This window comes from Canis lupus, chromosome 29 (genome assembly GCF_003254725.2).
Source record: "Canis lupus dingo isolate Sandy chromosome 29, ASM325472v2, whole genome shotgun sequence".
In the NCBI taxonomy this organism is placed as follows: Eukaryota; Metazoa; Chordata; class Mammalia; order Carnivora; family Canidae; genus Canis; species Canis lupus.
This window is the reverse complement of record NC_064271.1, coordinates 31,468,667-31,485,655: the sequence shown is the minus strand read 5'-3', so window position 1 is coordinate 31,485,655 and position 16,989 is coordinate 31,468,667. Positions and strand designations below refer to the sequence as shown.

Here is a 16,989-nt window from a genome sequence, read left to right as displayed (position 1 = left end):
ACAAAACAAAAAAAACCCAAAAACAACAACAACAAAAACACACCACCACCACAACAAAACAACAACAACAACAAAAAAACCAAACTGCTTTTTCTCCCTCAGCTCCAGTCAATCACCAAAATCCATTCATTTCACTACATACTTACTCTCATATTCCTTTTGTCTGTGTATCTTACCAGTTCTTACCAGTTCTAGCTCAAAGTCTCATTATCTTGCCTCTTGATTACTATAACAGCCTTTTTCTCTCCTGCTATGGACTGAACGTTTGTATTCCATCCACCCTCCCCCACACACACCTCACACCACACTTCCACCCCTGTCAAATTCATGTGTTGAAGCTCTCACCCCCATTATGATGTTATATTTGGAGATGGAGTCTTTGGGATGTAATTAAAGTTAGATGATGTCATGAGGGTGGGGGCCTCCTAATGGGAATAGTGCCCCTGTAAGAAGAAATACCAGAGAGCTTTCTCTCTCTCTTTCTGTGTCTCTCTCTCTCTGTTCAAGCACAAAGAAGAGGTCATGTAAGCACACAGTGATATGGTGGCCATCTAAAAGCCAAGGAAAGAGACCTCAGATTTGACATCCACCTTACCATCATCCTGATCTTGGACTTCTAGCCTTTAGAACTGTGAGAAAATAAATTTCTGCTGTTTAAGTCACCCAGTCTACGGTAATTTGTTTTGGCAGCCCTACCTAATACTATCTCAGAAATACAAACTCCACCCTGACATGTATATAAGATATGCATATAAGCTATGCAGAACTTTTGAAACTCTTGACTGGCTTCCCAAACCTCTGGGATAAAATATAAATATCTTAACATGTCATACCAGTCTGTCATGACTTTAACTCTACCTACTTCCCAGCCTTAACTCTTGCCAGGCCTAACCCCCTCATTGCCAAATTATCTGTAGTTCCTTAGACAAATATCATATACTCTTTTTCCATCAATACTCTATTCACACAACTTCTCTGTTTACAGTGTCATTTCTCTTTATCTGTATGTGCAAATCATCTAATCTTCAAGCAGCTCAATCCTCAACTTCTCCAGAAAGCTTTGCCTCAAGGTAGTCTCTGCTTCCATAATTCTCACTTCCTATCTTCATGATTGCCTTGGATACAACTTTTTAAATATTTGATTCTAAGTTCCTTGAGGGCCGTTATCATTCACTTTCCTTTTCCTAATTCCTTCTATCCTACCACATACATAGTGGGTACTCAATACATATTTATTGAATAAATGCAAGTGTGCCTGGCAGAGTGACTTTGCAGAAGTTTCATATCTTCAATAAATGACAGCTGTTGCCATTATTTCTTGAACATGCTAATGTTAGCTCAGCATTCCATTTCCTCAGGAAATGTGAAAATAATGGAAGAGTCTCAAGAAAGAACTCTGCGTTGAAGGAGATTCAAGTACTTTTTCCGACCCTTTGTAGCCTCCTTTTGAATTCTTTATTACACACTTGTTGGTTGTATTAAAAAATGCTATACATTGTGTAGGACAGAGGAGGTCTTGTGTATAGAAGAAGGAAATCCACATAGCTGACAATAAGCCATAATGATTAGGAGGTGCACATTCTTATAGAGACAACATTAAACAAAAGTAAGAAAACCAAAGTGGTTTTGTATAGCTTACAATATAGATGGACTTTGAAATTTGGAACTAATGATTTTGTTTTTTCAGTGGGCTGATAATTTGAGAGAAAAGTAATATCAGTTGACTTCACTCCCAAAGAACACATTCTGAAAAATCTATAGCTCCAGCAATCCAAAGAAGTTCAACCTCCCATAAATGGAGAACTGTAAAGTGTTTTTATTTTCTACTTGTGCTGTATGTCTTTATTTCTTGAAAAATGCTATCTGAAGTGTGTAAAAGGAAAGTAGTTCAGGCTAATAATATAAACTAGAAGTACATGCATTGAAGGTACGTTCAAAATGTCATAAAAAAGGCATCTCATATGGGAGCCAGGCTAGCCATTGCTCTAAGTTTTCCTTAAAAACTTTTGACTGAGAAAGTAGCTGAAGTAATTGCATCTTGTATTTTCTTTTATTGCATAAAATATCAATACATGCTGCTGGTTTTAAGCATTTTCCATTCAGAAGCAATCTTGATTAATAATTTAATTAGATCTTTTGGTGTGATTATTAAGAAATAGGCAATTTATTTTTCATACTACAAAATAATATTTCTTACATAGTAATCTCTCCTTATTTTCACATACCATACTTTCTTTTTACTGACTTTTAAGATTATTAGTAGTACCTTGACCAGGTTTAACTGTTTAGTTCATCTCCAATCTATATTTAGTACTGTCTGAAAAGAATGGAATTATATTATTCATAATGCATTTTACTAATGTCAAAATTTTAACTCTTTTTTAATCTATTTAATAGGGCTAACCAAGAGCAAATTTAATCCAGGACATGGAGAGCTGGAGAAAAACAAGTAAAAACAGCCATAGAGGCTGAACTCAAATGTCTCCACCTTGATGAAATCTGCTTCTTCATTTCCTTAATTCCTCATTTCTTCCTCCAAAATGCAAAATTGTGTGATACTTATCCATGTATATGCAATCAAGCCTATGCACCTGACAACATTTTGAAAGAATTACAACTTCTGCATTCATTTTGTGTTCCCCCATAACTTGCACAGAAAGTCCTTAATAATAATTTGGTTGAGACTTACCTATGGCATAATTAGCTATTATTTAGCTTAGAAGAATCCATCACACTGTTTTAGGATCTGGTGGGGACCTTACACTGTCATCTGCTATTAAGCATAACATACTGAAAGCCATGGAGAGAGAGAGATTCAGATATCTCATGGATTCACTGTAAAATCCGTCTGCTCATCTGATGAAATGTTATTTGGGACATGGGATTTGGGATATGGTTTTGATTGCAACATGCTCATAAAAATCTTACAGGGAAAAAAAACACTGTGCTTACAATCAGGCTTTGCACATTTCATGTAATCCACAAACTAAAACTTATTTCTGCCATGTGGACATCTACAAAATCTTGCAATCACTTTGGAGCAAAGAATGAGCTACACTCTAATATCACAGTATAAGCAACCCAAATTCAATATCTGTATTTCTAGATTAGCGATTCATTGACTTTAGGATTCCTGGTTCAGAAAAACTCCAAAATGGAAAATATTCTTTCAGGTAAGGACATTAAGATATAATATCTCCTATCACCACTGTTTCATAAAGAAAAGACCATCCGATGTCTGTGAACTAAAACAAAGCATACAGGTAGCACAGCATCTATAGAAAGCGGGAAACTGGAAAAGGCAGACTTTTTCTAAGTGTCCATAACCATGAAATATTAGATTTGACAGTGAAGACAAAGTTAGCCTTCCAAAGGAAAAGACGCTTGAATATGGTGTTATTTGTCCTTGAGGTATGAATATTATCAAATATTTGTTCCCTGAGTCAAATATCAACCCCTAGAATTTATTTATTGAGTACCCAGTATATGCCAAAAAGAAAAAAAAAATGTTAGGGTAAAAGATAAATTGTCCTCTCCACCAGGATTATTCAGTCTCGATAAGATAATGATAATAAAAGTGACCTTTTTAGTACTTATAAAGTCCTGTATAATCATCCCAACTGTGCAATTTGGCTGTGAAAGAATTACAAAGAGCCCAGAGAGAACTACAAGAGGAGGGAACATTTAGACTGATGTTGAAGAATATAGTAAGAATAGAGAGAACAGTGGGCAGGGAACAGAAATCTAGGTCTAAACCCAGCCCTCCACAGAAACCTGCATAATCCTCTGTGGACCTCAGTGTGATCACCTGCAAATGAGAAACCTGATCTGTCAAACCTCGGAGTCCTTGCTCAGTTCTATAAATTTTGTAACTCTTTTCTGATACCATAGCCAACTTGTATAAAGCAAGGTCTTAGTGATTTTCTCCAACAGAATTAGATAAATGCATTTTTAGAAACCGTAACTTCTTGGTGAGACTACATCATTAAAATTCTTACTTTTTTTGGAGTCAATTCTTTAAAAAATATAAGAACCCTGATGTTTCTTTCCTGAAGCTTTTTCTACAGGGAGAGTCCAATCATAATTGATAACTGGTTTACATGCATTGTGTTCAAAATGAGTTGAACGCCAGGCAGAAAGAATTATGAATAATTCCTTAAATGGGAAAAGCATAAAAACTACACAAAAAAATCTTTGAAGTCCTTTAAGTGTCTCCTCAGGGGAGAAAAGTTAGAACTGATCTTGAGCATAGTTTCCATACCAGGATCCCAACAGCAGTGGGGAATCAGTGCAAGAGTTGGAAGAAGATGGGTTTTTCTTTTTTCTCAGTAGGAAATAGTTAAAGAAGATGTCTTAAAGTGAGAAAATTAAACCCTGCTGTAGAGGAACAGGCTCTCAAGAATTTTGATATCAAATAAGCAAGAGTCAGCACCAACCGCCTAGGGGTGTTTTGAGACTAAATTAAGGAAGATGAATATAAAAAGAATGAAAGGACTAAGAATCAGTTTAAATGCACACTTTAGTTTGCCAACTGCTCTATTTACAGAGATGCATTAAGAAGTAAAGTATTTAAAGTTAGTGTCTGGTAGAAAATAAATGAAGTCATGCTTATTTAATAATTACGTAATTTTTAAAAGACATTGTCATTTACTAGTGTATGGTATGGAGCCAGGTCAAAAATTAGACATACTTACTCTAGTAGTGATGGAAGCATGCCATGTCCTTGAGGCCTGGATTACAAAAGGTGAACTGTCCTCTTATATTGAGAGACTATTATAAATCCTTAATATTGACTTTAGACAGAGTTGATCATAAACATGGTTAGAAGCATAGGAGTGTTCCAAAATGGTAACACCCAAATGGCTCTGCCCAAGCAGATGTAATGTCAACATTTAGCAAAAGGGGGCAAATACTATGTTACTTTTGGTTTAAAATACAGAGTCTAAGAGTGAGGAGGAGTGAGGAGTAGACCCTGTGAGATGGGACAGAGCAGGGATGGTGTGACAAAACCAACAGTACACTGGGAATTCTGGCTTCTATTCCCAGCTTTCTATCACCTGCTAGCTGTGACTTACCACTGTATTGTAACAGCTCCAAGGGCAAGACCAAGTTTCATGTTTCTTGCATATAGTACAGTACCATGAACATTACAGTGATCTTAGAGTTGAAAGAGTAGTTGATCTCTGTGTGCTTGCAGTATAAAGTGCCCGGTGGATGTTTGAATATTATGCTGAGAAGACTGATCTCGGGGCAGAAAGAGTAAATGTGAGTAAATGTGATGATTCATTCTTATAAATGAATAAATGAGATGTTGAAGAAATCACTTAACCTCAACCAGTGCTCCTTCCAAATAACTCATTTATTAGTGAATCTCTCTGATTCTCTCTTGTTTACTTCTTGGCTTCTTTATGTTGTCCAATTTTGTTAAGTTCATTAATATTATTCTCTTATATTATTGTCTTACTGGATCCTTCCTGAACTCTAACCCTCGTTTGGTCTCACTCCATTATAAACCAAGCTATATCAGTCATCATAAGTAAAATAACTTTGTCATCTTTAAAATCCTCACCCACATTCATCCACCATGATGACTACTTTATACAGTGTCTCAACAATCTGCTTCTCTTTTTACTTCCCACTGTAATTACCCAAGTTTAGAGAACAATTCTGAAGGTGGCCTCACTGCCTTAACAATCTGATCCAAAGTGTTCTCTTGGCATAATATTTGAACTTCCGCCCTGTAGAAACTTGGCACTTTATACTGCAACCACATGGATCAAATACCCTTTCGACTTTGAAATCACTGGGTCTTTATCCTGCTGCTCTGTTTTAAATGATAGCCTACATCCTCTTCTCCAACATCCTACCCTTACATGCATCCCAGGGTTTTATTCCCTTCAAGACCTTTACTCAAAAACTTCTTACTCCATGAACACATCTTTTTTTCACTCAAGCAGAATTTATTAGTTTTTCCCCTGGGCTCCCACAGTAGCTCCAGCTCTGCTGAAATGAGCTGAAAGAACAATGTGAGACAAAGTTTTAATCATGTTGAGTCCCCTGTGTCTAACACAGTGACTAGTCAATAAACATTTTCTGATCATCATATACCTTGACAGACACAGACTTCCATGGTATGCAGTGGTAGTAATTTATAAAATAACTACCTGCTAGTAGCACATGTCTTTTCTTCATCTAAGGAGGTAAGCCATGGGAGAAAGGTGACAGCCTATAAATATTTGCCTAAAAGTCAAACATAGTAATGAGAAGGCTGAGGGAGGAATGCATGTCGCAAAGACACTATTTCCTCACAGAGCGCCATATTCGCCAAAGCCTCTGTGGAAATAGCCATTCTTCCCAATTCAGTCTCAGAAAAGCACCATATCTTCTGCAGTGTTTATGAATATAGGTGCATGGCTTCAGAAGGGATCCCTATGCACCACTGCCTACTAAGGCACTTGGAAGGCTGGCTTATTTTGGATGTGGATCAGTAAAGGTACAAGATAGGCTAGTTCCATTCTGTGATACCAGAAACAAAGAAGCCATCAGACGACTCAGATCATCTAAAATTAGAGCTAACTTGAAGTGGTTCTCACTGATTAAAGTTGGAATTGTTTGAAGGGGGAAAAAAAGAATAGATGTAATAGATTAAAAACATTAAATATTTAAAAACATGAGTTCATAATGATGGTAGGAAAAATGCTTCATCAGTCACCTTTAAATGATATTAAAAAACCAACTCATTATTTTGAAAACTGATAAACAGTCAAGCATTTATCTTGATTTTCCTAAACTCACTGCAGTGCAGCAGAGCTAGAGCTGATCAGAGAAAATTTTTCAGAGAAATTTTATAGCAAATAAATTAAGAAGAAATAATAGAAAATCAACATTTTGGAGTCCTGATGAAACACTAGATTCAGGCAATGATCATAAATGGCCTTAAAATCCAAAAAGAGGGACAAATTGCATTAGTGTCTTGATGGAAGTACTCCAATACTGTAAAGTATTCCTGTCAAAACTTGAACCTGAACCTGATCAAGTCTCTAGATTTAATTAGCAGTTTATAGGAAATACAAAGGCAGTGGAAAAATATTTTTAAAAATTAGAAGATCAAAGTTAAAGGTTCTATTGGTCATTCACCCACCTTGTCACAAATAAATTAAATTAAAATAAAAAAAGGAGAGAGAGACACGATCTCTCTGTTCAAATAAACCTACTCTACCTCCCTTTTACCTGACTAACTTAAATTTATCTTCACTACTCAGCACTTAGCATGAAGGTTTGTAATTAGATTATTTACCTGTCTCTCCCAATAAACAGAGACAGTGACTTATTAATTTTGTATTATTACCAATTACCAGAGTGCCCAGTACAGAGCACAAAATGGATACTCAATAAGTGTTTGTACAATAAATAAACGAATGAACTCCAAGCACCATCAACTTCCCATTTCTTTTAACTCCTTTTTCCATCTTATGTGATCTGGGAGTGGGGAGCTAGAAGTAGCGATGGAAGGCAAGATGGTAAAGAAAAGTCTCTCGTCTGATCTCAGATCAAGGTTTGCAAAGTTAACCTCTTATTAGTATTCTCAATACTTGCTACAATATGTGATACATTGGTATCACCTGGGGAAATTTTAAAAACACATTTGATCACATCTTCAGAGATTCTGATTCATTTGATTTTAGATGGGACTCAGGTATAAGATTTTTTTTTTTCCAGCTCTTGAGGAGAAACATACGGGGGGGCAGTATGAAGAACTGCTTTGTATCCATTTTTCATGCCTTTCCACCCCACCCTGTCTCTCAAATTCTAACCTCGCTTATGGAGGGGGATTCACTGTTACAGCCTCAGACCCTAGGTATGTGTGTGGGTCTGTGAACACATGTACACTCATTTCATATATATGTTTTGTTCATGTGAATGAATATGAAAGCCCTTTTTCAAGAGAGCACCTTCACTGGTGCTTCTCAGAAATAACTAACATAGGCCAAGAAGCCAACAGAGAGAAAAATGGGTATTTCAGAGCAGTGCAAAATGTGTTACGGTATGCTAAAGCTAATTCCCGTTGTAAGAATAGAATCCCCCATGGTTGGCAAAATCAAAGTTCTGTTATCTTTGCTTTACCAAGAAAACATGTGGTTCCAACGTCTGTCAATGCTTGTGCCATTAAGGTGGCTGCTGGTTCTCAGTGTGCTAAGCCCAAACACATCTACATTCCAAAAACTACTAGATTAAGCAAAAACTGGTCCGGTATTGCTTTCCATTTTTTCTTACCAGATGGTTCCTTTCAGCATGATCTCTCATTTGATGATATAAGAGAGCTGAAAAATAGCTTAAATCAGATGGCTTAATCAAGACCTGAGCTCTTCTTTATTTTTTACTACGGGAAGTTTCAAACATAAGCAGAAGTCAAGAGATTAGTGTAATGAATACCACACACCCATCATCCGGCTTAAATAATTATCAGCTCAAAACAACTTTGTTTTTTATCTACTGTCCCACCCCAGATTATTTTGAACCAAATCCAGATGTTACTTTATGTTTTCCATAAGTATTTCAGCATGCATAACTAAAGAATAAAATTTTTTGTTTAACCAAACCACAATACTATCATAACACCTACAAATAGTAACAATAATTTTTTAATATCCTCAAAAATCTAGTCAGTAGACAACATTTCTTTGCCTTGAAATTATTTTTTACACATTGTTCAGATACAGATCGAAATAAGATTCATAAACTAATAACAAAGCTAAAATGTGTATTAGTGTGGGCATAGCATAGAGTACAAGCAGTTTATAGAAGCAAGGTCAGAAATGAAAGCATGTTCTTATCATGAAAGGCATGATAAACCATGTGAAGGAGTTTGCACTTTATCCCGGGAGCAATGAGAAACCATTAAAATATTTTAAGGATTGAGAGACGTGAGTGTATTTTTATTTATTTATTTATTTATTTATTTATTTATTTATTTATGTATGTATGTTTATTTATTTACATGAGTATATTTAAGAGGAGAAGTAACTGAGTGAAGTTAAGGGAGCTGGAAGAGAGGTCACAGGTTAAATCATGGGTTTCATAGCTCATAAATTTCTGGGTGGGCACTTTTGTTTTTGTGAGAACTGAAATTGGAGGTCTTGTAAGATCATGAAGAAATCAACTTTTAAATTTGGATACCTATAATTAGTGTGGGTCCACAAGAAGAGAATAAAAGAAAAATCTGAACATGACTAAATAGAGCTGCTTCAGCTCAAGGAAAAGAGAGAAATAAATTTTTCAGAATTCCTTCTATGCTAGCCAGGCCAGTTTATCTGGGAACAAAAGGAGCAAAATCAAGAAATATATGAGCATACAATTAGGTGAGGTTCTCTGTTGTTCCTCAAAAAATGTATGTAATGAAAGAAAAAGATGTTAAAAGAAAAACCCTATTGCTATAAATGATATCCATGCCTATACTAAGAGAACTCAGAAAGTCTAAAAATTAATACTGGACACATTCACACAAAAGAATAGAGAGATTGTTACAATAATAAAAATCATGCTTGATTTGAAGGCCAAATCATTAAACAAGATGGGACTACATAAACTGTATACATCACAATAAAGATTTGTCATCCAAAATTCATACAGCAAAAATGGAAGAGAAACCCTAACAGAATGAAATAGATTTATCCAAAAAGTGGGGGACTTAAATTCATATTTCTTGATCTATGGCCCATCAAACAGGCCCAAAACGATGAGAATTGATAGGCTACATGTATAAAATAAAATTCATACAGTAAAAGGCATTTTAGGTGTACATGAATATGTTAAATGCTATACCCTGAACATAAAATATGCACCTTCTTTTCAAATTTTCTTAGACATATATTCAAAATCTATTCTATAGTAAGCTTCAATTATAACTTCAGCAAATTCCATAATTTACAAATAATATATACCTGGTTCTCTGATTACAGTTTCAAATAAAAAATCAAAAACTAAAATCCCCTTCAATATCCAAGATCTATAACGAACTTATTAAACTCAACAGCAAAGAATCAAACAATCCAATCATGAAATGGGCAAAAGACATGAAGAGAAATCTCACAGAGGAAGACATAGACATGGCCAACAAGCACATGAGAAAATGCTCCACATCACTTGCCATCAGGGAAATACCAATCAAAAGCACAATGAGATACCACCTCACACCAGTGAGAATGGTGAAAATTAACAAGACAGGAAACAACAAATGTTGGAGAAGATGTGGAGAAAGGGGAACCCTCTTGCACTGTTGGTGGGAATGTGAACTGGTGCAGCCACTCTGGAAAACTGTGTGGAGGTTCCTCAAAGAGTTAAAAATAGAACTGCCCTACGACCCAGCAATTGCACTGCTGGGGATTTACCCCAAAGATACAGATGCAGTGAAATGGTAGGACACCTGCACCCCGATGTTTCTAGCAGCAATGTCCACAATAGCCAAACTGTGGAAGGAGCCTCAGTGTCCATCGAAAGATGAATGGATACAGAAGATGTGGTCTATGTATACAATGGAATATTCCTCAGCCATTAGAAATGACAAATACCCACCATTTGCTTCAACATGGATAGAACTGGAGGGTATTATGTTGAATGAAGTAAGTCAATAAAAGAAGGACAAACATTATATGGTCTTATCCATTTGGGGAATATGAAAAATAGTGAAAGGGAATAAAGGAGAAAAGAGAGAAAATGAGTGGGAAATATCAGAGAGGGTGATGGAACATGAGAGACTCCTAACTCTGGAAAATGAACAAGAGGTAGTGGAAGGGGAGGTGGGAGGGAGGTTGGGGTGACTGGGTGATGGGCACTGAGGGGGGCACTTGATGGGATGAGCACTGGGTGTTATGCTATATGTTGGCAAATCGAACTCCAGTAAAAAAAATATACAAAAATAAATAAATAAAATCCCCTTAAAAATATCTTCAAATAAAAACCTGGAATATAAGAAAAAGAAAAAACAAAATTATAGAATGTCTAAAATAGAATGAGTAAAAAACACTAAAAAGCAGAACCTATAATATAGGTCTAAGAAGTTGTCACTATAGGAAAATTCATAGTTTTAAATACTACACATCTAAATAAGAAAATACAAAAAAAAAGAAAATACAGATTACATGAATTAATTAGTAAACTAAAAAAACACTAAAACTAAACTAAAATGAGTCTAATGAAACATAAGAAAAACTAATGAAGGTAGAAATTAATGTCATTTAGAAGGTAATGAATACTGTAGAATTAATACCTAAATCCAGCATGTGATTCTTTGTAAGAAATGATAAATTAGATAAGCTACTTAATAAACTAATTATGAAACAAAAGGAAAAATCAGTTAGAAACATTAATGAAGAAATAAAGAGAAAAAATAATTCTCCATGTTCTACTCTATGTACATAAATTTGAAAATTTACAACAGGTATCTTTTCTTCAGAAGGAATATTTAGGGGCACCGGGGTCGCTCAGTTGGCTAAGTGTTTGACTTCGGCTCATGTCAAGGGTCCTGGGATGGGGCCAGAGGAGTTGGGCTCCCTACTGAGCCAGGAGTCTGCTTATCCCTCTCCCTCTTTCTCTGTCCCTGCCTCTGCTCACATTCTCCCTTTCTCTCAAATAAATATCACCAACCAGATTTCCATGGAACAGACGTTTCTACTATTATTTACACAGATTCAGAACTTATGGAAATTAGAAAAAAACTTTAAAACTCCAAACCTCATTGAAACCAACACCTGATAAAGATATAGCCACAAGAAAAATCTAAGTAAAAATTATGTGTCAATCACATTTATGATGATTGATGCACAAATTTCATACTATAACCCCTAAATGAGTATTTGACTAAACAGCCCCGTATACTTTATTCTTGGATAGACAAACTCCACATTGTAAAGTTACTGATTCTTCTGTTTGCATTTATAAATCTGACATAGTACTCCCTCCCCCTCCAAAAGCAAGCAAACAATAAAATTCTAAACATTACATTGAGAGACTTTAGAGGTGATCCACAGATAAAGAGGAAATATAAATATGTAAGAACAGATATGATTTTGGGTGAGTGGGGAAAGGGGGTAGAAATAAAAGGAATATTGAATGGGAACAGTCCTATCAGATGTGAAAACAAACAAACACATTATAAAGCTATGATATGTAAACTAGTTGGTAGGAGTGTTTATATGGATATGTGTAAGTGAAAAGCTAGATAATACTTCAGAAACTGCTGCAAAATCATCTAACCAATATTGCAAAAGTAACATTTTGTGCAAGTTAGAAAGAGATGTTTTATTGAAATAAATCATGTTGGGACAACTAAATTGACAGAGAAGAAAATACCTTATTTCTAACTCTAAAATGTCTTCAAGTGGGTCTCGGTTTTAATGATAAAAATATAAATATAATCACAATTGTTCTAGAAGGAACATGTTCTATTTTCTTTACAATCTTAGATTAAGAAAGGGAATCCCAACAAGACACAAAGAGCCAAAAATCTGAAAGATTGATTACTGTGATTGCATGTTAATACTATGTAGACTACACAATTTTTTCTACATATGATTTTTAAAGTTATAAATAAAAAATGGTCACATTTCAAATAAAAAATTAAAAACTATGATATTATGGTAACTTATTCTAGCAAAGAGAGTTGACAGATAAATAAGAAAATAGCTAATACCTTGGGCACCTAGGTGTCTCAATCAGCTAAGTATCTGCCTGTGGCTCAGGTCATAATCCCAGAGTCCTGGGTGGAACCCTGCATTGGGCTCCCTGCTCCATGGGGAGGCTGCTTCTCCCTCTCCTGGCCACTTCTTCTCCTTGCACCTGGGTGGCTCAGACTATTAACGGTCTGCCTTCACTTCAGCTCAGGTCTCCCAGGGTCCTGGAATCAAGCCCTGCATCGGGCTCTCTGCTCAGGAGGGAGTCTGCTTCTCCTTCTTCCTCTGTATGCACTCATTCTCTCTCTCAAATAAATAAATACAATCTTAAAAAAAAAAAAAAAGAAAATAGCTAATAACTCAAGTACATATTCAAGGAATAGGACTATGCAAATTACAGGGAAAAACTTATGAATAGATGAAGATGAGCTAATTTTATTCAACTTAAAGAAATGCACATAAATCAGTAAGAATATATATATATATAAATACACACCTATATATATATATCCCATTGATAAAGGTAGAAAGTTTTATAATATATATTTTTAGCAAAGGATAGAAGATGAAATAGGCATTCTCACATAGTATTTATTGGATTGGATATGGATTCAACATTTTTGGAAAACCTATAATGTGTCTACATGTCCCCTATTAGGCACTAATCAAATACATTACAGACTATTTATTTAATAGGATGTTGTGGGATAACAAACTAATAAAGAAAAAATCTTTATAACATAATGAGGTGCAGAACAACAAGAATGATTGTATGTATCTTAAAAGTGTTACTTTATGTGCATAGACAATTTCTAGAAACAGACACAAGGAACTTTTAAATTTTAAAAACATTTGGCATATACACAATGCAGGAATTTAAATACAATGGTGGCTTATATATAAAAGTAATCATTCTCTGCCTCACTCCTCTCTACTTTTGGTATTGATCCTTAGTGACAACTATTTTTAACAGCTTTGAAAACTTTTGCCATTTGTGACAACCTGGATGGACCTAGATGGTATATTGTCAAATGAAATAAATCAGAGAAAGACACATACCATACAATTATGCTCATATGTGGAATGTAAAAAACAAAACAAACCAATAAATGAACAAAAAGCAGAATCAGACCGCTAGAGAACAAAGTGGTGGTTGCCAGAGGGAAGGGGGTGAGTGGGTAGATGGGCCAAATGGGTGAGGGAGAATGGAGATAAAAGCTTCCAGTTATGGAATGTGTGAGTAACAGGAATAAAAGGCCCAGCATAGGGAACCTTATAGTCATTGATACTGTAATAGCGATGCGTGGGGACAGATGGGGCTACACTCACTCACTCACAGATAGTGAGCGTCCTGTAACGTATGTTGTACACCTGATATTATGTAACATTTTGTGTGAATGATATTCAAAAAAAGAAAAAAAAAGTCCTCCAGGTAGTTCCTTGTGTTTCTTTAAATGATGTGATTCTATGGCTTTTCTTGACTTAGCTGCTTTCCATTATATCTTTTGATTTCATTCTCTCATATTACAATATAGGCAGTTACACCATCACTGCCTCTCAATTGTCCTTTCTTTCAATATAGTCACGTCACTATTTTTATTTTTCTATCATAACCAAGTAAATGTGAGCCATTTATTTCTCCCTTGCTCGTCCATTAACGTAGATGGCGTTTACATTCCCACTTTACCTTGTAACCTGGCCCTCTCCGGCACTCCTCTCTACCTTCCATTCCCAAACATATCTAATTTCCAGTTTTGACCATTCATAAGGAAAGCAAATATATATTTGATCTTATAACCAGCAGCCTTCTAAATTTCAACATGTTTGATACAAAAGGCAAAGGCAATAATAATGTTCATAGTCATGAGACTACGTAAAGCCAAACGGTTATCTACCTCCTTCCTGACAGTTTGCTTCGATCATCCATGTTCTTCTAGGCCATTCTCACAGATTCTATAGTCCTTTTTTTCTTGTTCTTGGACTGGCTGCCTCTATCAGTGTCACGTTCTGAGGTCTCAAGCATATTATGACACTGCTTAGATCCCCTGGAAGGAAGAACTTGCTTCAGCAGCTGGAGCTGCTCCCAGCCAGCCACCTTCTTACTGCCTCATGTGCAGGGATACGCACTGACCAAGCACGTGCTCTGAGGGGCTGGCGCTCCTCAGATGTCTGCTCAGGCAAGAGTGGAAAAGCCTACCATTTCTGGTCCAACAATATGGACAGACAGTGCCAGCCTCAGAGCTTCCCCCAGGGTCGCTGAGGTTGTTTCTGATCCTGCCCAGGGCTCCACTTCTCCCTCTACCTAATCCTGCTCCCTCCAACCCTTTTGAAAGGTGTGGATCCCAAAGGCAATGCCTAATCCACAGCCCTCATGCTAGCTTCCATCTCAGAGTCTGCTTCCCAAAGAACTCAAGTTGCTGTTTTTGCCTGACTGGCACCTTGCCCGGGAAACCTGGGGATCATGTCAGTAAACAGGATGCTGCTACGACCTAAAACCACTAGCTCTCAAAGGGAGAGTTCTCCAGGAGTGTTTCTCAGTCATCCCACTTGGAGAAAACGGTCTTCCTAGAAGCAAGTCAGAGTCAGCCAACACAGATATCCCTTCACTCCTTTTTTACTGGACAGCCTTTACCTCTCTTAAAAAAAAAAAAAAAAAAAGACTTATTTAAGAGAAAGAGAAAGTCCAGATGCACACGAGCAAGGGGAGCGGCAGAGGGAAGAGAGAATATTTCAAGCAGACTCTGCACTGTTCGTGAGCCTGACTGGGGACTCCATCCCACAGCCCTGAGATCATGACCTGAGCTGAAACCAAGAGTCCAACACTCAAATGACTGTGCCATGAGGGCACCCCAGTCATTGTCTCTTGAGGGAGCTCATATCTAGCTGCGATCTGAAACATAAAGTCAAAAAAAGAATCTGGTTCATACATGAATGACCGAGACACAGTCACCTTTTTTGGTCCTTGCCTCAGTTCCTCTCTCAGTGCCTCCCCTTTTCATTACCCTAGACACAGAATGCCCATCAATTTTAGTTTTCTACTTGTCTTCATCGGTTTGGATCACTCTAACAAAATACCATAGGCCAGGTGACTTATAAACAACAGAGATCTACTTCTCACAGTTCTGGAATCTGAAAGTCTGAAATCAGGGTGCCAGGATAGTTGGCTCTGGTGAGCCCCCTTTTGTGGGTTTGCAGATTGCTGACTTTTTGTTGAACCCTCACAAAAAGGGTGGAAGAGCTCTCTGGGTTTCCCTTTACAAGGCCCTAATCCCATTCATGAGGATGGAGCCCTCATGACCTAATTCTCTAAGATCATCACACTGGGCATGTGGATTTTGAGGGGACATAAACGTTCAGTTCATAACACTATTTACTTCACTTTTACTTACTTGTATCTTTTTATAATTATTAGGATCACACATAGAAGCTTCATCTCCCATCTCTTCATCAGCTCTGGGGGGTCAGTCCTCCTGGGCGGTCAGCCAACCCATCAGCTTACAACAAATGTTAGACTTGCTCTACTTCCACTGGGACTGGCCACTCTCCAGCCTTGTGGCACAGTCTCATCTGGAATTGAACCTGAAATTCCTGGATCTCCTCTATTCTTCCTTGGTTAATTCTCCTATTTTTAGGAAAGACGGCCTCAGTGATTCCTTGCCCATCCATTATAGTGTGTTTTGCTTGCTTGTTTGTTTGCTTTGTTTTGTTTTCTCAGAATAGGACTTTGCTCTGGTTCCTCACCTTGAAATTTGTTAATGGCATTAGCCTTCAGATGGACACTCTTCCATTCTTTTAAAATTTGCTCATGTATACTCTTTTAAATCCTCATACTCATGTATTGTGAGGGGAAAGGTTTCCACATGAATGCTTCCTGCCAGGAGACTGATCACTTTCATCTGCCAATAGGGCTGGAATTCTAGGGGGAGAGGGACATACCCTTCTTATTGCAATGCTTTTTAGTTGTTGGAAATTTTTACCGTGAGAGTGTAGTCTTTTGTTTTTCAATAAAAGAAAATTAATTTGACAAATGGTAACACATTTAACAAGCAACTACTTTGTGCTAGGTGTTGCTCTAGACAGTTTTTGAGGCTGCAAGAGAGTGAGTAAAATTCAACACCGGTGTACAATTCAAAGAAGAAGTTGCCAATGAAACAGCACAGCAATTTCTGGATTTGTCACTCTATGCTAGATGTCTGTTGAAGTCTACAGATTTTTTTTTTTGTAGAAATTTCAGACTTTTTTAAAGATTTTATTTATTTATTCATAGAGACAGAGAGAGAGAGAGGCAGAGACACAGGCAGAGGAAGAAGCAGACATCATA

The 16,989-nt window shown here is 36.7% G+C and overlaps 1 protein-coding gene and 1 long non-coding RNA gene across 20 annotated transcripts in view; one reads left to right on the top strand and one right to left on the bottom strand.

Annotated features, from left to right (window-relative positions):
- RALYL (RALY RNA binding protein like) overlaps nt 1–16,989 on the bottom strand; it is a 712,238-nt gene that overhangs the window by 235,942 nt on the left and 459,307 nt on the right. For 2 of the 19 annotated variants that reach the window (XM_025433670.3, XM_025433671.3), the window contains exon 1: nt 187–326. The exons of 15 other annotated variants lie outside the window; for them this stretch is intronic. The gene's annotated coding sequence lies outside the window, so the exon portion shown is untranslated. Of the gene's footprint in view, nt 1–176; nt 327–16,989 lie in introns of those variants that run through there. 2 more of the 19 variants (XM_035708405.2, XM_035708404.2) reach the window with 2 other exon arrangements.
- LOC118352784 (uncharacterized) lies at nt 427–2,658 on the top strand. The gene is made up of 3 exons (XR_004810524.2): nt 427–673; nt 1,688–1,805; nt 2,398–2,658. It is a non-coding gene; the product is annotated as an uncharacterized LOC118352784 (long non-coding RNA).